The sequence below is a fragment of the Amblyomma mixtum genome, chromosome 1 (assembly GCF_055824585.1).
Source record: "Amblyomma mixtum isolate Tamu chromosome 1, ASM5582458v1, whole genome shotgun sequence".
Classification (NCBI taxonomy): Eukaryota; Metazoa; Arthropoda; class Arachnida; order Ixodida; family Ixodidae; genus Amblyomma; species Amblyomma mixtum.
Window position 1 is genome coordinate 25,760,620 of NC_143012.1, and position 24,283 is coordinate 25,784,902.

The 24,283-nt window shown below is 49.1% G+C and overlaps 1 protein-coding gene across 1 annotated transcript in view; it reads right to left on the minus strand.

Annotated features, from left to right (window-relative positions):
* Window positions 1-23,114, minus strand: part of LOC149365792 (mitogen-activated protein kinase kinase kinase 1-like) — an 89,843-nt gene extending 66,729 nt beyond the window's left edge. The window contains exon 1 of the mRNA XM_089546245.1: window positions 22,700-23,114. The gene's annotated coding sequence lies outside the window, so the exon portion shown is untranslated. The remainder of the gene's footprint in view (window positions 1-22,699) is intronic.
* Between the last annotated feature and the right edge of the window lie 1,169 nt (window positions 23,115-24,283).

Genomic DNA, 24,283 nt, shown 5'->3' on the forward strand with positions numbered 1-24,283 from the left:
TATTGCTGATAAAATTATGCTTTCGCGACTGCTTCATGACTGCTTCATTATGCTTCATGTCGAAGCCTCCCAGATCATCGTTTTCAAATCAGAATGCACCCCAGTTTCAATATGAAAAGTTCTGAATTTGAACGAAACAAGGATATCACGGTTAGGCGTAGCATGCACTCTCAGAAAAAGCTGAGAGTTCAGTGTGTATGTCATGCACTCCATCTATAATTTCTCTCCCTTAAGAAAAAAAATTCTGTTGCTTCCTCTAGATATGCTGATGTTTTCCCGGCAGTGAAACATGCATTTATTCATAGAAAAGTGGATTTAAACAATTTCTCGCCACTCGATTGAAAAACGCGATGTATAGAGCGAAAAGGACTCCGTGATCATGGTCTTAAGAATGAATGGTGGCGTAAACGAAAGGTGGTGGCGACATCTGTATTTAATTTTAAGAGCTCTATTTTCAGTGAGAGCCCTACGTCATTATTAAAATGCGGTGATCTATAAATACAGGATAACCTCCGTTTGTTCTCTTTGTCCCTTCAAACTGCGGACACACATAAACCAACCGAGTAGCACTTCTCGGAAAAAGCAGCACATCTTTATTTTTATTTTCTTCCCAGTCGTTCCCGGTATACTAAAGCCGCAAGTTTATGCAAGCCAAACCCACCTCTCGCGTCGCTGTTACTAACCGCGTACTCCGCGCCGTTTTCCAAGGAACAACGCCTGCATCCAGCGCCCTATTCAAGGTTATAAACCCCCCTGTCGCAGCTATACGAGCATCTTTTATTTATTATTTCTTTTATCGTCGATCGAGACTGCAGACGCGGGGACACGGAACGGACGGTCAGCGTTTGTTCTCCGGAAAGTAAACATATATAATAAAAAGTGCGTGGAAGAAAAAAAGAGAGGGAGAGAGTACGACTGCGGTATACGAATGTTGCAGCAGCTGTTGCGTGAGCATCACGGCGGGGACCGGTTACACATCCGCACTATTAACGAACGGGGAAAAATGTCCGACTCGCGTGTCTCTAAAACAAAGGACCGCCATTTTGCTGCGGGCAAGCTAATTGCGCCCGTTTAAGAGAACTCCCAGATTGCGCCCACCCCGAGAGTGAAGACACAGGCGACAATAGACACCTTCAGCATACCGTGTTAGCGTTGCCGTTACCGGAGTACCCGGGAGCCCGCGCTCCGTCAATGTGCATGCGCAGATCGCCTTGAGGACGCCAGATGGCGCCAGGCACCCAGCAGCTGCGCGTACGTCTGCTTCATCCCGACTAATCAGCCGGCTGTCACGACACTGACCGGAATGGTCCCTAACAAACTTCTACAATACATCCCTCTACACCAACTAGACGAAGAGGTGCAGTCATGGTACACACACGCATACCTCAAGGAAAACCTTCTCACATACTTAACCACGCCGCCATGCATCTGTTAGCTACTGACCTATCCAAGGCGTGACGTCACGACCAATCAGCGCCTGCGCACTGACGGTCGGCGGGTTCTGGTACTCCAGTACCGCCCACCGTCAGTGTGCACGCGCCGATTAATTTCGATACGGACAGGAGTCAGCGCATGGATGGATGGATGGACGGATAGGAGCGCCCCCTTTGAAACGGGGTGGTGGCAATTGCCACCATGCTCAGCTTTTCTTTCTCTATTTTTTTTTGTTTACTGTGTTGGCAATTCTCATTAAGAATCGCCATCATCTTTACCTACAGTTTTCTACAATTCTAACATTATGCCACATCTCTGCTTTCGAGCCACCAATCCTCCAATCGCTTTTTGCTAACTTCCACTGCAGATTTATTTACATGACCATTGTTATCTTTAAACCCTAGGGCCTCAGGAAGAGTGACTGCGCCTGCATCGACATCCGGATAGATACCATCACATTTGATTATGAGGTGTTCAATTGTTTCCACAGATCTACCACACACGGCAGCTTCCGGGTACGTGGCGCCATCTACCGCCCACGGCGGGGATCTGCGCATGCGCAGTGACGACGCGCGGATTCCCGGTACTCCGGTAACGGCAGCGCTTACACGGTACACGGTTTGCTAAAGGTGTCAACCAACTAGGCGGTCCGCACGGGGGCTGCAGCCTTCTGCTAAGAATGCCCAACAATAAGGATGCAACTAGCTCTCACGTTAGCACACTGGCCGAGCTTAACTAAAAGCCATCAGGGCGAGGACGAACGGGTTTCGAAGGATGTTTCGAAGCGTCCAGTTCGAAGGACAAACGATTTATGAAAAAAAAAAGGCCCATGCAAACACACAAGAAGATATGCAAATCGCTAATCACAACAACCTGTAAAGGACGCGGAGGGAGCGCGCAATACAATCACGCATATCAACAAAGGCCAAATGAGCGTTTCAGTCGGTTTGTACCCATCAATTAACCGTCGACCAAAGGAACAATGCCTTCACGCCCGCGCCTTTTAAGAACGCCGCTCCACTGAGAAGAGACAGTTGGTTCGGAGCTAATTAGTATGCAACAGCGAGGCCAGCGGACTAAGGCTGCATGTATAAGTGAAGGCGAAGGAACGCTCACCGCAAGTCGCCTAACTACGCACGCGTTTGACCGCTAACTACTCGTAGTCCCGACCAAGGCGCATACCAGACACGGGAAATTTTCAACCTCCATTCTTCGAGCTGCTTCCAACGAGATAAACGGCGCTAGCACTTGTGAATATTTTAAAAGAATGCTAGGGCCGTTCATAAGTGACTATATTTAATACTTTATTTCATAGCTGTGTGCCTCATGTTTATTTATCGATTGCCTAAACCGCTCTTTTTTTTTAACGTTACGACCGCAAGAAGCATCGCACACGGCTACGTATCTTTGGAACCTCGTTCCACACATATCTGGCAAATTGTGTTGCCGCTTCGGAAGCGAATAAGAAGAAAAAGTTTTCCATTCCAACGTGAGAGCGTTAGTGAACTGAAAGAATATACGCTAACCGTATCGTGTCAGCAGAGTCGCGCGTGGCTGCTAAGCGCACGAAAAACTAAAGAAAGAAACCTTCGCCAGTGTAGTTATCAACCTCGGAGGCCTGAACTAGGACAGCGGGCCACTATCCAAGTCGTACGCGCCATTCAAAGCCTCGCGCACCTAGCCTCAGCTGTTAATGGCATTCCGATGCGCGATAATGTAAGCCAGTTTCCGGTTACCGTGAACACCGCCTTCACCCCGATCTAGGTCGCCAACTATTTGACCAGTGCATTTTAATGGGGGGAAAAATAAATAAAGAAACGGTATACGTCGTTACTATGCGAACGTAATGCATTATCACCATCGTCAAACTACGCTCCCTGCACGACAAGGCCTTCGCTCAAAGAAGTCTAATCAGCGCCATCTTAGGCAGCCTCGACCACCCCATAGCTACAAACGATAACCCGTTCTGATGGTGATGATGTACATCGTGATGAATTTTTACGGAGCACGGGAGCCAAAAAGTGGCATGGCGCAAGGTATGTTCATCTGCACAAGGTACGGGTAAGAGATCCATTTTCCAAGCAGTTCACACCTGAGAAGCCAAGCACCCTGTAGGCCAGGGGAAAGCCTGTACCCGGCAGCAACGGGAATCGAACCCCGCACCTACTGCATGCGACTACACTAGCCCATTCTGTTGTTGCATGCAATAGAATGCGATGCACTGCTTGCATACCCTGCAAGCACCTTCTACCCTGCAAGCCCCTTCTACCCTTAACAGTAGCTTGGTTTGGGCTAGTTGGTAACAGTTCTTCGAAAACATGGCGCAAAAAGGACACGGACGGCACAGAAGTGGACAGGACAGGAGCTATCCTGTCCTGTCCACTTCTGTGTCGTCCGTGTCCTTTTTGCGCTACGTTTTCGAAGAACCCTTCTACACTGCAAGCCCCTTCTACCCTGCAAGCCCCCAAATCTACCCTGCAAGCCCCCAATTCTACCCTGCAAGCCCCTTCTACCCTGCAAGCCCCTTTCTACCCTGCCAGCACCTTTCTACCCTGCAAGCACCCTTCTACCCTGCAAGCCCCTTCTACCCTGCGAAGCAGTTACACCCTGCATCAACAGCCCGCGATCGCAAAAATGATATAAACAACACGTGCGGCAGAGACGAACGGTTCACCGACGAAGAAATCGAGCCGCTTACCATCGAGCCGCTTCACCTACAAACCGTGTACGCCCTGAAGGCCGCTCTCCGCGGGGCAGCGCTAACTTTAGATGCGCAGGCTTTTTATTTTATTTTTTCTCGAATCTTGCTTTCTGCGCCCGGCTCCACCGGAAGTCGCGCGCGCGAGCCAACGCGAGAGTCGCCGCATCCGGTCGGCCTTACAACCCTATCGCGACGGCGCCGAGAAAGAGCGATGCGTTTCAGGTTCCTTCCTCGACTGCGACATTGATGCCATTTTCTTCCGCTTTTTGCCCCCGGAGACTCGATGCCAGGCAATATCCCGCAGGCGCACGCGAGAAGACGATTGCCAAAGTGCGATAGCATACAAAGCGCAACAGATATCACCCGGCCTATACACGTCATCAGCGCACGTGTGTCTGGCCTGGTGGGCAAAAACGTGGGACTTAGTGGCAGCGTGATCCAGCAGTTTCGGCGCGCACAGGGGCGGCTCTAATCGGGAGAGTAAAGGCTACGAGGGCACCTAAACCCGTCTCTAATCGGGCGAAGAAAGGCGGTGGGGGAACGCTCGACACATGCACAACCGGTTCAGAAGCGAAAGTGGGCTATTTTGCCCATCTGACGTTACGCAGTTTACACTGGTCAGGGAGAGGTCTATCGAAAGCGCTCGTTTCCGTCAGCGCGGTGGCGCAATGGTAAGCGCTGCGTTTATGAAGGCATAAGACAGGAGTTCGAATGTCCTTCGTTCAAGTGGACCCATTCTCCTGTTTATTAAGAAAAGAAAAAAAAAAGAACAATTAGCCGGCAAACAAATTACTTACAATATCCGCTGGGGACGTGTTAACATTTCGGTAGCATCCTGAGATGCCTTTCAGTCAAAAAATGACGTCATGTGATGGCCCTTCTAGGCGTCGTCTGCTCGAGTTCGACTAAGAGGTATATGGTCAGGAAATGCGCGCCCCGGAGAAAACAAGTGCTAGCTATTGCAGTGCCGCACCGTGAGACTCGGCGGGGCGTGACGTAAGGTGACGAACGTGACGCAGTGACGTGACGTCATGCGATCCGCTGCCGAGAGCAGCGCCGTCAGCCGAAAAAAGAGAGACGCACAAGAAACGGATGGGCGATCGGCGAGCCGATCTCGGGCGAGTGAGGTGTTAAAACATTTTCTTGTTTTCCCTTTCAGCTCTTCAATTAGCACACAACATGAACAATTCCTTACGACCGCCGGGTGGGGTATTTATATGACGGAGCAGAACTTCTCGGGCACCGCGGTCACTAGGTTTAAAGCCGCTTTCGGAGTATACGCGAAATAACGGTGAAAACACAAAAAGTAGTGTGCGTATGACGAGAGACTACTAAAAGATGATTTCAGTGAAAGCCCTTCCAGTTTACTGCAATACGCTCTAAAACTTCATTTTATCCTCCGACTGAGAAGGAAAACGATGATGCATTGAATGCATTTACTCACTATGCCATCCGAGTGTTGAACAGACTGGCGATGAATGAATGAATGAATGAATGAATGAATGAATGAATGAATGAATGAATGAATGAATGAATGAATGAACGAATGAACGAATAAATGAATGAATTGGGCTATGTAAGATTAGCCTTGCGAAGACCACTATTCGTTTCAGGGCGCCGCAATCTTGGGGAACGAAACCAGCTCCAGCTACATCTTTTGAGCCAAACACGCGAGCCAAGTTGGCTCGTGCAGAAAGTGCACAACAGCGTCGTTTCGAGCGCGTGCTGCCTCGGCGGTGCATGCTTCCTGGCAAGAGCGTAATTATTCCCTACAGACGCTTATCGCGGCGAATAGGCGCTCTTAGAATCAACAGCGAGCGGCTCAAGAGAAACGTGCTCGAGAAACGCTATAGAGCTATACCATTCACGCACAGTTTGCTGACGTTCAACTGCAACTTTTCAGCCGCTTACCAAAAGGTCGCCGAATGGAATCCCAGCCACCACATGTCGATCCTAAAACTAATCTTTAGGGCCCTGCACACAGTGCCGATTCGGGTCGTGTAATATGGCGTATTCCAAAAGGGCGGTGCGGAGCAGCTCTCCGAATCCGCGATGGGGCAATATACGGGTGCTTCATCGTAAGATTCAAAGAGCCTATTTTTAAAAATTATGTAATGTCTTGGATGAAACACCTTGTATGTGTCTACGGAGTCTAGGGACCGTGCATACCCGTCGCGGTCCAATCAAAACTCAGGATATCAATCCAAATCGCCCACTGAAACACAGAGTTCGGTTTCGCGGAGCAACAAAAACTTTCTCCCCTTTTTTCTTAACTTGTATTCGACTACAGCGCCGTCACTGCATGAGAACAGTCTTCGCGTCGGAGCCATTCGTATGCCCTTCAGATACAGTACGCCGCGTACCACCGGGGTTGATCTCGGCTAACCTACGAAGAACAATGGCCATCGATGCAGCCGGGACAAATCAAGGACACCCGGCCGGGGTAAAAGAGGGCTACACTGTCGAGAGAAGGGAGGAGAAGTGTGGTGCTCCGTCCTGACATACGCGGCAACAGCGGCGGCTCGACGACGGGCCAGACTCGCGCGACCACACCGTGTACATTCCAGGCGACACGCGTCCTACCCGGCGACGCATCGCGCTGCGTACGACGGTCGGATGTCCGCAGGAGCAGCCGCTGATGTCGCCGGTGTGCGCATCCGCGGTACAGCAAACAAAAAAGAAAAAAGAAAAGAACGAGAGAAGTACTAAGCGGTCGTCATCAACCGACTACAGAGCTTGCGCGATCGTTCCAGCCGCGAATGGACCTCGGAGAAGGAATAGCAACGCACTGACACACACACGCACACACGAAACACAGAGGAGGTGCGCCCCGAAGATTACACAGGCGGCGCGTAATGGCGGCGTCGTGCGCCGAGCGCAGACGACAGCTGCCACCGGGAGAAGAGGAACGAAGCTCGACCGTTTCCATTGCGCAACCCCTCGAAGCGGCGGCACACGAGGAAGAAAGATACAAAGAAAGAGGCGAGGCAGATTTCGATGCGAGCGCGCGCGCGCACACAAGCACGCTCGGACCGACAGGGCGAGCGATCCGAGGCGCGCGCGCGTGTAATACGGCGGAGGTCAAGGGTTCGCTTTCTTCTGTCTCCTCTTTCTCTCAATCCTCTCACTATCGTTCTCTCTCTCTACGCGCACTGGAAACACGCACAAACGCGTACGCACGCAGGCCCGCATCAAGCGGAGACAGCGAGGCCTCGAAACGGGGATCCCACGCTGAGTGCACGGAAAGAGACCGAAGAGCGCGACGTGCATGCAACGTCCGCAGCCTTCGGAGACGCAGCAGGGACCACGTCCGTGGAGGCGGTCCAAGGGGCCCTTCGCATCCATCTCGAATAGATACTCTTTTTTTTTTATTCCTTTCCTCGTTCCTACGTCCTCCTCTTTACTTTTTTTTTTTTTGTACGACAGAGGGCGCGAGAGTTGGGTATCCCCGGTTCTGAAGTTGCTACCAACGTTGCGCAGAACTTCGTGTGGTTGTTGTTTATACGTATTTATTCGCTTTTCTTCCTGCCTTTAGATGCCTGCTGTGACAACAAACAAAAACAAGCACAGGCAGAAGAGTGAAACAGTCAGGGGGACACGCAACAGGGTGGGGACGACTCGGTCGATGGTCTTTCCCTGCCCTCGCTTACCGCGCTGGCTGAAAAAAAATGAAAAAAAAGCTCGGTGAACTGGAAAAGTACACTACAACGACATTCTAGTCGCGCAGCTGGTTGGCTGGTGAACGGCTGCGGAAACTCGTGTGACACAGCAGCAAGCAATTAATGACTTGAAAGGGCAGAAATCTACGCCTACAGCCATCTCCCCTTTCCTCATCTCTTCTTCAACATCCGCGCATGCTCTCCGTAGCGGACAGGCAGGAAGGTGAGGGTGGGACAGAAGCAAAGCATTCGCTTCTAAACAGACCGCGAAAACAACGACCGGTATACGCGAGACTGCCCCCACAGTTGGTCCTGTAGCTTTCCGAGAATTTTTCCATAGTTGAGACAGGGCTCGCGAGAGGGCGTAGCCGCGTCACGAGCAAAAAGTAACCTTACGGACTCTCTGTTGTGTGCACTGTCGCGCACAACGCAACTGACGCGCCAGTAGGGGTAGTAAGCGCTTAGTACCGGTTGGGGTTGTCGTTCTTTGCTTCAACCTTTTCTAATGCGAACGCATTGCTAATACCATTGCGAGAAAGGCCCGCGGTGTGTGTGTGTGTGTGCGTGTGCGTGCGTGCGTGCGTGCGTGTACTCGCAGATGGTATACAGAAAATACCAGCGATGACAAGACGTATGAGGTGACGTCATCAAGCGGCCCTATGACGCACACAGCAAGCTAAGCACCGCCACTTCAATCAATCATATACACATTGTTCGTCAATATATACTCCACACTGGACGACCTCACAGTGGCGCCAGGTTTGATGACTATATGCGCACCAAAATTCTGACGCATCGGTTTGTCGTACGGCGTTCCGTATGGTGGTCATACGATTTTTCGTTACATATACGTAGTGCTAGTCAAGTTGGAGGCTAGCTTGCGACGGGGATTCGAACCGACGACATATACACCTTCCCAGATACCACCGAGATGTGAGACGGTTACTGCGCCACTTCCTTTCCTCAAAAAACAATTTGTATCAAAATTGTGATGCAACCGTTCGTCGTACTGAGTTCCGGGTGGTGTCGTAAGCGCGTGTGTGAATGGGTAGTGTGTGTGCATATGTGGGTGGTGGTGGTGGTGGTGGTGGTGTGTGTGTGTGTGTGTGTGTGTGTGTGTGTGTGTGTGTGTGTGTGTGTGTGTGTGTGTGTGTGTGTGTGTGTGTGTGTGTGTGTGTGTGTGCGTGGGTGGGTGTGCGTTCGTGTATGTGTGTGAGTGGTGGGCGGTGTGTGTGCGCATGGGTGGTGTGCGTGCGTGCGCATGGGTGGTGGGCGGTGTGTGTGTGTGCATGGGTGGTGTGCGTGTGTGTGTGTTGGAAGGGGGGGGGGGTGTCAATGCACGCAGGGACAGTAATGCTTTCTCATTCCCACACGTAAGCAGTCTTTAAGTGTATCTGCAGAATTTTTATACTTTTGCGCAGTAAGCGATATTTGCTGCATCTCCCGCGTTTACGAAAGAAACCAATGACTTGCCAAGTACGTTCGGGCGAGTGCAACGATTAAATATTCCTGCAATGAGGCGCCGCTCCCACCGCCTGCGCATATATGAACATGGTGTCGCCACCGCGTTGGCGCGCTATTAATAACAGCCAATGACCACCGAAATGAATATTCAATGAGCGAAGTACATGCATGAGGAAACCGATACGAACACATACGCACGAATAACGCGGCCAGACTCACGAGTCAAGCGCACTGCCTGGCAACAATGCCATTCAAAAGCCTATTGAGCCCCTTCAGAATATCTTAGCATGGTTATTACACCGTGCGCAGCATTTATGCATCTCGGTAAATCAACTGCGAAGTTCCTCGATGATTTTTCTTATTACGATCGATTCGACCTAGTTTCAGGCCGACGAAAAGCCACGCATTTGCGGAGGTCAATGATCGTTCCGTTATCGCCATCATAATCAATCAGCTTAAGTGTTTTCTGCAGGGTCAAAGAGTTTTCCCAATGATCTCCGAACAGCCCTATTCGGCGAAAGCCGCGACCAGCCTGCCTCAGTACGGTCGGCTGCAATAACTAAGAGAGCAGTGTTACAGGGGGGGGGGGGGGGGGGGGGGTGCGTTTTTAACTTATACGCAGGGAACAATGTTTGAAGTAACGGAGATGTGTTCCTGTACATATTGGAGTTACCTGTGCATTTAATTTCCTTAGGCCTTAAGCGTGTGCCCAACACAGCGCTAATAGCAAATACTCCCTGTTCAACACCCCGTTCCCCTCAGCACAACGAGCCCACAACACTCCCGCTCCAAGCAGTCGAACAATGAGTCCTCTACAGCCACTAGTGCTACACGGCCTTTACCACTGCACTTAGATCCAACTGGATAAAGAGACTGTCGTGTTAAACATACATGAAGGCGATTCTAACCTCGGCTCCATGTATCTGATCATCTTTTTTTTTTTCTTCACCACCGACCGCTGCATGCCAGCTTCCCGAGTTCCACCGGACGTTCAGCGTAGACAGATATTCATGGTATCCCCTTTGATTCGGGGTAGTCGCGAGCGCCACCTCGCTAGGACAGCACCCTCTAGCGTGCTCCACCTGTCATCATGAGGCCCAGGTGCATAGAGTTTCTTACTATTACCTAGAGGGAAAGCTGGCAAGCCGTCTATGGGAGTTTGCATGGAGACCTCACGTGACCACCTCAGCCACCATGGGCGCTCAAAGCATCATGGGGCGGTGAGCTACTTGTTGCGGAACTGCAACTTTTGGCCAAAAAATAATAAAAAATAAAGCTGTTCGATAACTACGAATGTCCTAACATTCAATATCTTGTCTAATGATTGCAACAAACGAGCAGAAAAGCATTTAAGTGCAAAATTTGCCTAAAATAAGAGATGACTAGCTTTCCTATTGGCCAAGTGATGAACACTAAAAAAACTAATATTTCGTAATTAACAGGCGCACTTTTAAAAGTAAATATGCTTTCAAAAAAAATGTTGTTGTTTAGATACTTTAAGAGGTTTTTTAATGGCATTTCGGAAGAGTAAAACCTTTTATTGGCGTCGTGTGTCGTCGCGTTTTCACTACTATGGCTTTTGCACACTGCGTTCGCGCGAAAGTCGTCTGCGCACACACGAACTACGTTTTCGGAATGACACGCCTTAGTACTGCCACTCTGTGTTCCCGAAAAACTACGACTGTGCCGCAGCAAGTAGCTCACCGCCCCATGATACTTTGAGCGTCCATGGTGGCTGAAGTGCAGCGCCGCCAGCTTTCCCTCTAGGTAGTAGTAAGAAACTCTATGCCCAGGTGTGTCTAGGAGCGGCAATGCAGGGGGGGGGGGGGGGGGGGGGTCGTACGTGACGTCACGGCTAGGCACACGTTGGGCTTAGTTGAGCGCATCTACCGCAATCGCTCACAAGCTACGGGGAAGCAACACGTATAATTAGCATCGTAATTATTCGTGCAGCTTTCAGAGTATAATTACACCCTATTAGACCTCGCTGATAACATGCAATTACTGCCTTTTCAGAGCGGACGCCCGTCGCTTCCATGTATACTAAGGGCGGCGGTGACCCCACGGAGCAACTAAAAGCACCTCCTCGACCCTCATAATTCTCCCCAATAAACCGTACCCCGTTCGGGGCCTGCGGGCGCGATCTGCGAGTCGCCCTTGAAAGCGGCCGCCGACGCCGTAAGTTAGGAAACTGGAGCACTTCGGGCGAATAAGCCAAGTAGGTCACGCTAACAGAGATCGAAATCTGCGAGCCACACGCCGGCATACGAGCTCGGCATCGAAGCGATGGTGTGGCTGCGGCCGTTTATATATATTCGTAGCGACAGTAGGCGATAAATAGGCAAAACAACCCAAAGTGCGAGGAACGGAAACGAGGAAGGTTTCGCTCGTACTTTTCTTGAGCGAGTAAACGCACTATAGAGCGAGAGAGGTGCGTCTGGAATAGCATCTCCAAGATACGAGGAGCTTTTTTTGTTCTCGAAATGAACCAGATCCACCTTGCTGTCAAGCCGCGGCGGCGGCTCAGTGGTTACGGCGTTCAGCTGCTGACCTGAAAGACGCCGGTTCGATCCCGGCCGCGGCGGTCGAATTTCGATGGAGAGGAAATTCTGGAGGCCCGTGTACTGTGCGATGTCCGTGCACGTTAAAGAACCCCAGGTGGCCGAAATTTCCGGAGCCCTTCACTACGGCGTCTCTCACAGCCTAAGTCGCTTTGGGACGTTAAAACCCGCGCTAGGTCACGTGGTTGTGACGCCACATAGTTGTTCACCAATGAGGGATTTCATTGTGACCACGGGTTCTTCGTCGAACGTCCGCTCTAACATTATAGCGCTAAAAAAAAAAACGGAAGGCACCTAAGACTACTTACGTGCTCTGAATGCGGAAGAACGTGCTCTAATGAAGTCGACAGCGAAGTGAGTTCAAAACCCACTTCGGAAGAAATTATATAAGAAATTTTATTTTTATTTCCTGAAGATGCTTGCACTTCCGATGACGTCACGAGGTCACGCGAGTTTTGGGTCCGCTTCTCGTGGACGGAACGCCGGATTTTTCTCACTGATGAACCATGTAATGCTCTCGCACTAATAAGCAACTGCAGGGGAAGAAATACCAAAGTGGTTCGTTATCACTTCCGAAGAGCGGCGGTCGTTGTACTTCATGTAGAGGCGCTAATTAACCGGGCAGGTGCTCAACCTCGCCGAGCCAAGACTTCCTCATTTCGCCGTTGACGCATTTCATTTGACGCCGATGACGTCACTGCAATTCAACCGCTGACAACGAGGGGCCGCCCACTAAGAATGATCGGCGAAGTTGTGACAGCCTCTTTTTTTTTTTTTTTTTTGCGAAAGCAACACTACGCGAGTCGCCGAGCCGTTTCGCGGAGCTGACGAAAGGTCATACTGCGCATGCGCGAGCAGCAGTGACGTCACACGGCTCACAGCTTGCGCGCCGCCGCCGGGCTCGCCAGTTGCGCATGCGCAGTAGCGGCGCATAGCTAGCGCGCCGGGGCCGCCGCCGCTGCCGCGCGCTCTCCGTCGCCTCTCTCCCTCTCTCTACTCGTTGCTCTCGCAATCCTCCAGGTTTAACCAGAGCTAAACCACTGCCAATTTTTCATCCAAAACAGAAGACATTCGTCGCTGCTCTCCATCTGAACGTGATCTGAACAAAGAACCGCGCCCTGCAACATGCATACACTATTTATGCTGCTTCGCAAATGTTGTGGCATTGCAGAAAGCGAGCCAACGGAGTGCTGTCGCGCGCTGTAATTTCAGACGGACGCATATACAAATCGCGTGGGCGGAGAAATAACGCCGCTGACGTCAATGCGCAGCGATGCGTGCGCGTCTTTTAAACCTCTCTCCGACTGTACATCCGCAATGAAAAAAAAAGAATAAAAAAAAGCAATTAAAATGCAATAGCCGAGATGGAGCAACGAAAAGTGCGCGCTCTGCAACGCGCACTTTACGAAGTCCGCGGGAAGGACGCTCAGAAAGCGCACCGCCTGCGCGACGGCGTCGACAGCAGTGCTAGAGCATTATAGCGAGCATTAGAGCATTAATGCTAGAGCATTATATGACTCTGTCGCGTCAGCAAAATGTGTCCGCAAATTTTGTCCGCACGATTACGTCGTTCTCCGAAATGTGTGGAAGTGTATAGTGCGCGATAAAATGTTGACGTGGCAAAAATTCGGTTCATGAGGTGCAATCAGTTAATTAATTAAATACCAAAAAACGTCATAAAATACACTTACACGTCAAAATAGCGATGGACGTCGATATAGTACATGGACATCAGAACAGCCACGGACGTCGATATAGTATGTGGACGTTTTGCTTTCGCATTTCTCCAATGCGGGTCGCCGCAGTGACCTCAAAGTTTTTTTTTTTTTTTTTACTACCGCTTCGCCGAATATTCGTAAAGAAACGCCCCAGCGTCCCTGAACGTACAGAGCGAATAGAACGATTGGCAATGCGCGGAAACTTCCACTTGTATCTTCCTTTCTTCGTCAGGTCAAAAGGCACGAAGTCGCATCAATAAATTAATTAAATTTGTCCCGCCAACAACAGACGAGACCCAGGCAGCTATATAGAACTCCACATTTTCCTTCTGCACACAGATGAACAATGACAATATAATTTGAAGGACACTTAAGCTTCGCCTTAAGGGTATGGCGCAATCACGTTAACGAGTCCTTTCGGCCGTCTGCGCTCCTCTTTGCATAGCAGATGCGGAAACTGCCTTTTTGTATTTTAATTATAATTTTACTAACTACATGATATATAAGGCCTCCCTTAACCAAGCGGTCGAGCGGTACCGCGTCCTGCTCACGACCCCAACGAGAAGTGGTCCGAGTCCCGGCTCGACCATTTCTTCTTTTCAGCTCAATTGCTTTTCTTTCTTCACAGGCACTACGTAATGGTGGAGGAGATGAGGTGACGACCCTGTAGACCAAAGAGGAATTGCGTAGTGACGTCATCACTGTTGTATTGTGTGATCGTTTCGGGGTGTTTCCTGCTTTTTCGACTGTGTTTGAGTCGTCTTCCCCCCCCCCCCCCCCCCCACTGTAATGCCTCACGGCGCTGTGGGTACTGTAATAAATAAATAAATAAATAAATGCCCGCGCGTAGTCATGTGGTTGTGACGCCACAAGCACCTCGATCAATCCCGATTTTATCGACACGCCAACTCCGGCGGTTTGTTCGCTGAATGTGACCTTTAACGCCATCGCGTTACTAATTATTATTACTAGTATATTAGTAAGTATTAGAATATTTACGCGATACTGTAGAGCAACCCCGAATAGTGTGTGACACGTCTTCAACAGCTACCCTGACGATGTTCTGTGACAATGTTTTTTAGCAGGTCCGAAAAAATACCTCGAAATCATAGGCGCAAACGAAATATGAATGCACCGCCTTTATACTGTTCAACGTCGGCCCAGTTTGAGTTGTGATGCATTCAGTATTAAATATTACGCAATCTGTTCCTTTTCACATAAAAAAAATTACATGTGTTCCTAACAGAACCTCGCCTGCAAGCCCTTGAGCGACTTCAGCAGAATAGACCCTGTCTCTCCAAAAAAATGGTAAAAAATCATTATTATTATTATTATTATTATTATTATTATTATTATTATTATTATTAATGCATTAACACTACGAGCTCCATGGGCCCAAAATGCGTCGTCGGTCATGAAGTTCGCCCATTGGTCCAGCTCGAGGAAGTGACGTCACAACGCAAATGACGTCACTTACGGTAAGGGCATCAACTGCTGCTAATGCTGTCGCAATGCCAACGCACAACGGCATTCCGTGTCCCTGTGAATATTATTAGTATTAAGTGCACAGCGAGATCCTACGCTAGAAGAACAAGACTGCTTCTTACTCTTCTGGAGCATTGCTTCTTAGAAGCCGAATTTCACCAACTGACTATCTACGCAACGGCAAAAAAAAAAAGAGAAAAAAAAAACACCGCCTTCCGCAACGACTGCAGTTCACTCACTTCACCCTGCTGCGCGCTTCGTACAGCCGTATCGGCAAAACAAACAAACAAACAAACAAACAAAAGAGTTGAAAGAAGGCTGGCTGCTTAAGTTAAGACAAGCCGAGCGACCTTACAAACAACAAACACACACAAAAAAATTGAAGGGCGAGTAGAGAAAGCACAATGGGGGAATATGCCGGCCCCTGCTGCATTCTCAGCCATCGATGCCACATACGTAACGCACGTTGAATGTTCTTGACCTTTCGCTTTTGGAGCTGGCGTAATTGAGCTCGCTCTGTTCCAAGCCTGGAGCAACGGCACCCGTGACGTCACTGAACGCGCCGCGACCAATCACGCCGCAGGGAACCTCAGCCACATGTAGCCGAAAGTAACATCACATATGTCAAGCGTATACAAACCCTCTGGTTACCAAACGCATGCGTGCAACGAAGCACCTCCATTTCCGACCAGTAAAGGATGAACGGCAAATATGACGTCACAAAGTGGGAGCTTTTAAGCAGCAACACCGTATACCGAGTTGGACCGTTCGCTTCATTGTCGCATGCGGCGAACATCCATTCCAATGACTCGAGTTTTACCCACGACCAATCGCCAAGATCCGAGTCCGTGACGTCAGTCGCCTTCTCGTCACCTTAACACTGGACACTCGAAGCAGCGGTGTCATTTTATTCAAAATGTCGCTTTGATTCGAACCTACCAAGTTTTCGTAGAATCTATTTCATCGAGTAGCCTTTTATATACCGAGGTTACCGTACTTTCGCTAACCATGCTGTGACTAAGCGCCAATTGTGCAGAAAAAACGAGAACATGTGCGTCAAACGCACCGAAAAATAAATTCCGACGAAGGCAAGACGAACAAGCAAAGGTTATCAACTCACGCACGGAATAACATAACAGCAATCGGTAAATAAAAGTTTTGCATAAAAAAAAGAAGCTGTCCTTCTTGGAAACTGTCGTTTCAATAAAGCACGTTGCCCCCGAAGCCACTGTCGTCAGCAGCAACCGCAACCGTTCCAACTCCGCCGGGGTCTGAGTTGTAGCCGCCCATAACTGCGACTCAATAAATAACGAAAGATCGAACATCAACGCCGCCTGTGGTGCAGTGAAAGGTTACGTTATTCCGCGATCAGTATCAGACTTAACCTGGAACTATCATATTAACTTGATTCTAGCAGACTGCTAACCGTTCTCTTGGCCTTTTAAAACGTAACCTTCGACATGCTCCTGCGCATGTGCGTAAACTTGCTTATATTACATTAATTCGACCTAAAATTGAGTACACTTCCGCCATATGGGACCCAGATCAAGCCTACTTCAAAGATAACATAGCATCGCAGCAAAACCGTGCTGCTCGTTTCATTTATTCTGACTACTCACGTTTTACTAGCGTCACGGCTTTAAAAGCCCGTGCTGGACTCGACAGCCTTTCCTACCGTCGTAAACAGACTCGCTTAACTCTTTTTCACAAAATTTACCATCATCCGTTGCTTCACAACGATTTCTTTCACTTACCCTCAGCAGTGTTTCCACGGCGAGACCATCCTTTCAAAATCAAATGCATCACATGTCACACTTCAAGTTTTGCTAAATCATTCATACCCAAAACCATTATTGATTGGAACCGGCTGCCTTACACAATCGCAACTGAAACGAATGAACTTTCATTTCATGAACTTTTAAAAAATCAAACCGATCTGTAGTTTTTCTTCTAGTTCTGTTCTGCTCACCGCAATGTGTTCGAGTTTTGCTTTTCGTGCTGTTCATTCCCTTGTTTTCATCTTTGTGTTTTCTTTTCTTGTTTTTTTTTCATTTTGTTTATTTGCGTCTTGTTGTTCTGCCACATTTTGATTCATGCTGACTACCAGTTATTGCTCTTTTCTTGCTTTTTTTTTGCCCTGTTACTCATGTTAATGTTCCTTCTATGTATTCAAGTTGAAATTTTTACCACCCCCTATGTAATACCCTCGTGAAGGGGGCCTTTAGGGGTATCTTGAAATAAATAAAAATAAATAAATAAATAAATAAACATCGATATATATTGGAATAGGGTGCGCACTGGTCTCGAGCAGAAATACTTATGTAAATTAAACTCGGCCGACTTGAAAACAGCGAGTAACGTGGAGTGCGCGTTGCAAACGCACTGAAAATGTGCAGCTGGTGGAAAACTTTTTTCGCTCCTATTAGGCGCTCCTACTTTTTGCTCTCGCTAGATCGATCCTTTGAAGAGCTCTGGGAAGTTCATTTGAATGCAGCCCGGTGACGTGACAATCGGCTAACCGAGGGTTTGGAGATGGCGAAAAGTACTGTGAATGTATCTGCGGTAGTTGTGGGGTGCCACCCAAGTTGCTCGAGCAACCTTCCTCTTTTTAAATAAAAGTTTTCTCTCTCTCTCTCTCTCTCTCGTTAGTGAAAAAAAAAAAAGCGGTTGGAGTATTCGTGACTTAGAAACAGGGTCGAAACGGCTTAGAGACAAAACTTTCTCAAGATTCTACACCTTGAACAATGGTAAACCCAGACATATAGAACTCGAAGGCGATTGCGAAATAGTTCGATATATCGAAAATTCGATACATAAAAATGGCATTAGATAAGCTTATCTGTAACTCGGAAGCAAGAATACGTTGCACCCATGCTAGTGACGCGCCTCTCGCAACGACGTGCCACCAGGCGGCGTGTCGACAGCGAACCACACGCTAGGTGCACGTTGATTTACCTAAACCTACTTCACGTCGAAGCCGCAGCGGACGGTTCTTTGGAACTAGACAGTGCCTATCATAAGATGTCTAATCCTGTCACCAGTACTCCGTAAACAGAATAATCTCATTGAAATTAAGTTACGATTGGTTTCCGCGACGCTTTCGGCAGCGAAAGCATACCAGTCGAGGGCCGACGCTGGGTTTTAGTTGGTTACGTTGGCTTCATCGCATGACAACGATGTGGCGTGGAAAATGAGTAGGAGGGATCTAAAGGCACCCAGAAGCACTGCAGACGCGCACCTCGTCACACGGTTTCAAAGCGCTAGCGCTGCCAGGAGATGTCCAAGGCCGTGCAGCCGAACCGTCTCCGTGCGCGAAAAGATCGAGGCGACGGGTTCGGTGGAAGTTCGATATATCGAATGACCGGTGAAACTGGAGTTCGATCTACTGCGCAACTTTCCCGTATACTTTTAAAACGGGCTTTGCAAGGGGATAATGTGTGTTTAACCTTTCTGAGGGTTCGATGTAACCGAAATTCGAAACATCCGGGCTCAACTATATAGCGAAGTCAGTAGAAATTGTACTTGAAAAAAAAAAAACAACTTAGGTGGCACCTTTAAAACCTTTTGTAGGTCAGCGAACACGTGACCCGTCCCACATGCTTCAAGTGCCGCAAAACGGACGAAGTTGCATATACGCACCATACTCTCGTGCGCAGAATACTTACGACCTATCAACCAAACCATGCAACGTGTTTTTTTACCTCCCGCTAATATGCCTCCTTCGTGTTCTGTGCGTTTTTACAAGTGCGGCCCATTTTGGCGGCATTTTTTTGTTGTTGTTGTTGAAAAATTGACTTTCTAAGCCTTCTCGATCAGCCAACTGCCTCACGATACTTCCTGAAGCAATTTTAAATTTTTATGCAAGGTTTATTATACGCCAAAGAAACTGATGTACCGATAAGTACACCCGACCAAATCTTTAACTGGCTTGGGTGTTTTTATCAAAATGCGCCTTGTAAAAGGTTCTTTTCGGGTATACACCGCTGGCATATTCATGCTCTAATCTGACGCGTGAGATGGCATTTCGTGGTTCCTTTTTGTTCATATAATGTTTTGAGTGGAGTACTAGCGTGTTTAGATCAAAGGTATCAGAAATATTCATCGTCTGCCACTACGAACAGCCGAAACAAGCGGAATACGCAGCAAAGGTTCTGGTCCATATTGCCTACTCCTGTAGCTAAATTGCCACTCCTTTCATGGCGGACAAGTCGTTTACCCAGAGTAAGCGCAAATGCGCCACCAGAACCATTGCTGCGTAGTCCGTTTGTTTCGGCTCTTCGTAGTGGCAGACGATGATAATTTCTGATAACTTTGATCTAACCACGCAAGTATTTCACTCAAACATTATATGAGCAAAAAGGAACCACGAAATGTCATCTCACGCGTCAAATTAGAGCATTAATATGCCAACGATGTAGCCGAAAAGACCCTTTTACAAGGTATATTTAGCGATGCAACACCCGAGCCAGTTAAATATTTGGCCGGGTGTACCACGTCTGAGATCTTTCTACGGAGTCATTACTACGTACCCCTAATCTACAAAACCAGTGGTCGAAAAGGCTTGAAAGTGACGGTAGTCATTCCGTCCGTTCGTCCATTTATCCATCCATCCTGTCCGTCCACCCATCCTCAACCGCTGGCCCAATCAGAGCGTCAGACATCGATACACGAACCGCGAACGGCACGATTAAAGGGCTCTGCGCGCACCCATCTAGCGTCAAAGCCAGAAACATTGCTTCGGCCCGATTAAGGAATGTTCTCACGTAGCCCTGACAGCACAATCTCCGCGTCGCGATCGACGGACAACGTGCGAGGAATTTTATCTGCGTAAAGAGAACAAAAGCGCTTCGCACAAAGTCTCTCGTGCCCAGCACTCGAAAACAAAGTTGCCGCACGCGACCGCGACCACACGAAACGCCGCTGATTCTCGCGCTAATAGTGGGTTAGCGGGCTTAGAGACACACAAGGCCTCGACATTTACGATAAACAAGAGAGAGATACGAGTCAAATGTGCACATGTACAGCGATTTGACCGGGACTTACGCTTTGCTACCGGGAAACGAACCGACAGATATAGCCCTATACGATATAAGAAAAGGATAAAAAAAAAAAAAACAGGGCCGTGTTAAAAGGGTCATAGGCACCTAATTTTAGCGGTGTGTTTTCTTCTTTCAAAGCACGGGCTGCAGTGACAGCCAATGTAATCCCGGACTGTGGACCCTAACCACATCAATTCCTCTCTCAAAGTGTCAATTAAACATTTTCAACACCATCGTGCCACCCGATTACGGAAACAACTGTTTAAAAGGCAACTAACTACTTGAGGCCCCAGGCCCTGTATTCAAAATCCGCAACGTTAAGTGGTTCCAAAAGCGGTAACAGATCGTCGAGTCCCCTGGGGGCAAAAAAACGAACTGCGATCCCTAATCCCCGAAGACTGAATGGCGTAGCCAGCAGCTGACTCCGGGGCTCATATGCGGCACCTCAGTCTTCGAGTATTAGCCTCTGAAAACTGGCCGCAGGAGACTGCCGGATCTCGAACCGGATCTCCGTTTCCGTGGACCCAACTAGGGCGACCAAACAGCGTTCTGTCACTACGCCCTGACGAATGGCTTTCGCCAGCCGCGGTACACCGTGCAGAAAACATTCATATTTATTCAAGTGAACGCCCGATAATGCTCCTGTGCAAGCTGCATCCGAAACACGAATCGCTGCTGCATAAAAATAAAAGAAAACAATAGATTTCCGTTGTTTATCGATGACGATGACATCGGAATAAAACAAATAACGTCAAGATAAATAAAAAGGCGCACGGTTACGCCAATATTTAGGCCGTCAGACAAAAGCGGCGATTTCGCATGGAAACGGCAAGCTCGAACGAATGCACCTGCTACAACCTGGAGCCCAGCTGCAAGCCTCGGTGAAACTCGGGTTGACCTTACTGAACACTGGAAATCACCCAAAAGCTCTCGCCACACAGAAACAAAGCAACATCGCCTGGCAACACTACGTACGCGACCCAGTTTTTTTTTTTTTTTGTCAACCTGAAAGTGTAGCATGTTCAGCAAAAACTGAAACTAAAAGAAAAAAAAAACTGAGTACAGGATAAAATCCAGAAAAACTTTCAACTCGATTACGAATCACTGCAATCAAATGCCTCTCGTTCTATTCGATAGTTTGTAATGATCATGGAGCGCTTAAGCATGAAATAAAAAAAGGCAAACCAAGCAACGGCCTAGTTAAACAATATTTTTGGGGCGCAAAGAACATTGTCTTCAGAAACAAGATGTACTGCCGTTCAAATGTCGAGAACGAGAAAATGTCAATCTCTGTGCTTCGCGCTGTCACGAAGATAAGGTCTGCTTCAAGACCGGCCAAGAAAGAACGTATCAGGGGCGCGGAGTTTTTTTTTTCCTGAAAGACGATCATAAAAACACCAAAAATCAGTTTTCATTCCGAGGTGTGACATTCTTTGCTGTAGCCAATCAGAGATGAGCACAGAAAAAATTTCAGCACACGGACACTATCACGTTCAGCGCCTTAAATGCTTTACGTTGTTCTTGTGTTGGCAAAAAGCAATCGCAAATGATACGTCTCAGTGACGAACAAAGAAAATCGAAAAAAAAAAGCCTAAAATCCACTTGACGTGCTAACAGCCGAAATTCACCAGACGTGCTAACAGCCGAAATCACCAGACGTGCTAACCGCCGGTGGCCACGTCGTATTCATAAACAAGCTGGTGCGACGCTCAAAACCCATAGCCCACGGCTCACGACTTGCAAGTGCGCAGCTCGTTTAATCCTTTACTTCCTTTCTGCCGAGCCCTCCATTCTCATCTCACCCTGGATCGACGCTGCTTCTTTTTTTTTCTTTTCTTTTTATTGCCACGCTCCGCGCGCCCAGGCCCGAGGCAGTCTGCCAACACGATGCATGCAGACAGCCGCTCTCCCCAGCGGCGCAGGTTGTTGGCGCCGTGGCCTCAACAGACGCTGCAAGACGAAACCGCGCCGCGCGAGAGCGAAGCGAAAGCTAGCAGAACACGCGACGCTAGCACAAAACAAGAACAAACGTTTGCGCGGGGCTGCGAAGCGAGCGGTGGCTGGGCTGCCCGTGCCGCCGCCACCCGTTCGAATTACACGCTCGGATCGCTGCCTCGCCGATAGCATCGCTCCCCACACCGCCGCCGCTTTGTAGGTACTACGATCTCGTATCTCCCTCCTCCGTTTTCTCCGCGCGCGCGCGAGCGCGAGCGTGTTTGGGCGGTGTCTCCCGTACGCGCAAACCGTGGCGTGTGACAGTCCGCGAAACGCACACGCTGCGTTCGCGATCGAGTCGTTCACACCCGGGGTTCACCGGCTCCCCGCCGCCGTCGGTTCGTTGCGCGCGCTACACAGGCGGGACCTCCTACTCACCGTAGCCCGACCGAACCCGCGCTTCCCTGCTAAGCCTAACGGCCGTACCGTTCCGCCGCCGCTCGCAGCAGGGAATAAAGCAGTGGCGTGGCGGCGGAGGCGCGGCGACCTCGAACGAGCGCGGGCGATCTCGATCACTGTCGCCGAGGGCGTCAACAACAATGTATGTCGCGCCATGTCGCTACAAAACACACGCGTGCGACATGCGGCGACCACGACACAAAAACAGAGATGGGGAAAACGTAAGAAGTCACTCGCAACTCACCCATAAACGCAGGAAGATCACATCGTTCGAGTCCGCCTTGTAGTCCACAGCGGGTGCGCTGCGCTGCCGTAGCACATTAACCGGCCGCGGAGGCCGGAACAGCCAACGCCGTGGGAGCAAAGCCAACGCGCGGCGGTGCTGCCGCGCTGCTGCTGTTGCTGCTGGCGGCGGCGAGAGGTCGAGAGCGTAGTAAACAAACACAAGCAGCACGCACGTTCACACACACGTAGCGTTATCGCCGAGCGAGATGCGCCTCGGGAGAAGGAAGAAAAGGGGGAAAACTAACCTAAGGCTAAGCTTATCGCACAAAACGAGCCGCAACTAGCGAGGAAAACTGAACAGAAACGCGTATACGTTGATCGTTCTCCCACTGCCGGCCCTCACCGGAGACCCAACATTTCTCTCCTGCGTAGTACCGAAAGCCTCCGCTTGGCGGCGTATAACTTTATCCCTCTCTCTCTCTTTTCTCCCGCGCAGCAACTTCCGCTACGCAACGAAAAGGAAACTGGTTGGGCAACATGGCGCCAGTTTTCAAATCTGTGCTTTGGACGCACGGAGGAAGGAAAATTTAGCCCATGTTGGCCGTAATGATGAAGCAAAGGGACGGTACGACCTGGCTGCAGTGCAAGAAACCTCCGAAACAAATATCAAACCAAAGTTTTAATGCAGAAAAGGGGCCGAATTATTTTTTTCTTATTTGCAGGCAGATGGGTACGGCGTTGACGACTCAGCGCTCTCGTTACTGCATTTTTTTTTTATCAGTCTGAACAGCTTCTGTGGCCATGTTTCCACAGTTTGCGGATGGAAGCGCCGACGATCATCAACGCCTTGCACATCTTTTGAGCAACCCTAGCTATTTCAGAGTTGATATATCTTGAACACTGCGAGCAACATGACTTCCGCTCTTTCGCATATGTGTGTCTAGTCTTACTCCCAATAATCGTCATAAAATGCTATTTCTTTTCTTGGTTTCTGCGAGTTACTGAATGTTTATTGTTTAATTTTCTATGTATTATTAATGTTTGTGTACGGTCTGTTATCAGAATGTATTGTCCCATACCATGTAATAACCTAAAGGGTCTCACATGGAGGGTAAGTGAAATCAATCAATCAATCAATCAGTCAGTCAGTCAGTCAGTCAGTCAGTCAGTCAGTCAGTCAGTCAGTCAGTCAGTCAGTCAGTCAGTCAGTCAGTCAGTCAGTCAGTCAGTCAAATATTGCACTCTGCTACAGCGCAGACAGGCCAACAATAAGAGAGAGTCCCTGTCTGTGCAGGAGAATAATTCAAAATTTGAGGGGACACTTATAAGCTCTCCCTTAAGGATATGAAGCGTTCATGAGTTAATTCCCATTTAGGCGGAATTCGTAATTCTCAACTTTACATTCATAGGTCCCTGCTCACCCCACACCACACCTTCACACCAAGCCATCGGTGGGGCTTGTGCAACCCAAGTTGCTCTTCCCGAGCAACCTCACGTGATCAACCATAAATTTAAAAGCCACCTGCCATGGTGGTCAGTTTGCTTACAATCCGACCTAGGCCACCTAGGTAACGTGACCTAGGTCACCCACCTAGGTTGCTTT